The sequence below is a fragment of the Contarinia nasturtii genome, unplaced genomic scaffold (assembly GCF_009176525.2).
Source record: "Contarinia nasturtii isolate CC-2019 unplaced genomic scaffold, AAFC_CNas_1.1 Cnas_scaffold_695, whole genome shotgun sequence".
NCBI classification, from domain to species: domain Eukaryota; kingdom Metazoa; phylum Arthropoda; class Insecta; order Diptera; family Cecidomyiidae; genus Contarinia; species Contarinia nasturtii.
Window position 1 is genome coordinate 2,722,634 of NW_022198046.1, and position 1,374 is coordinate 2,724,007.

Sequence of the window (1,374 nt, forward strand, 5' to 3'; positions counted from 1 at the left end):
AAAACATTTAAGTAATAAATAATTTTTAAAATGATATTCAATTTAAAACACAATAAAATAAAATAAAATAGAAACAAAACAATACACAAGAGAGAGAAAACAGTGGAATGAAAACAATCAATGTTGTCACTCACACGAACGTTTTTCTACACGAACAGTAGAATGACAAAAACCGAAATGAAGTGCACATGTATTCGCATGTATTTGAATATTGATTGTTGAGCGTCGCTACATACATGCACAATGCGCATAAGCAAACGAATCAACGTTAAGAATTTTGAACATGTGATCCAATGAGAGCAATGTTATTCGCACAAATACATGAGCATTTCACTTTGGTTTATGTCATCACATATACCGGCTGTCAACGATGAGCATGTAAACAAATTGTCATTTTGTATGGTACTATGTTTTGAGATTTTATATTAAATTAAATTTTTTTCATCAATAAAATTGCTAAGTGTGCTCGATTAATTTTAAGTGAAATTTGCAATCAGATTTTAAATGCTACGAAATTTCACGTCGAAAGAAATACATGCTCTACGCTATGTGTATATATTTATATAATTTTTTTTGTAATGAAGAGAAGACCGAATAAAAAGGCGTTTCATATGACTTAAATTGGCGGTAGTAAACCATAAATATGTATATAATAACTGTTGTGACTTCTATAATTCTTCTCTTTGATTTTGTTGACATTTTTTATTACCAGTTATTAAATTACAATTCAACGCAACTAAAATGAATGTAAATATGCGATTTCTCTCAAACTTGAGAAATACACAAAAACTTTTATTACTTCAACGTCGTGTATAGAGATGGCGCCACGTTGAGCGGAGTTCAGCAGAATAATACAGAAGCCCATATAATGCTAGTCAGGGTTGCATTCACCAGCACAAATAACAGTAATCACAGAATTACTATCACATAAATATGACAAATAGCGGCAATTGGAACGTGCGATTTAATGCTTCAATGAAATCACTTGCGAATGAAAAAAATAATTATAAGATTTTAAGGTCAATTTGATATATTTGATTTGAGCATTCGAAATCCCTGTAAATCAACATTGATTCAAAGTGTAAACAAGTGATAAGCTCAAAAATATATTTTATATATGACGGCCTAAGAAGAAAACAATAACATACAGAATATTCTGCAAAAAGACGAATACAAATTTATATGAGCAAAAACCAAATATACAAACAGACAGCGCAAAAGTAAAACAGCCTACTTACATGTGTTTCTTATGTAAGTAGGCTGTTTTACCTTTGCGCCAGTAGTGTGCGAGGAACATTTTTCAGGGGGGGTGATTTTCCAAAAACAAAAAATTCTCTAGCAAATAAGACAAATTTTCGTTTTTTTTTTTTTTTT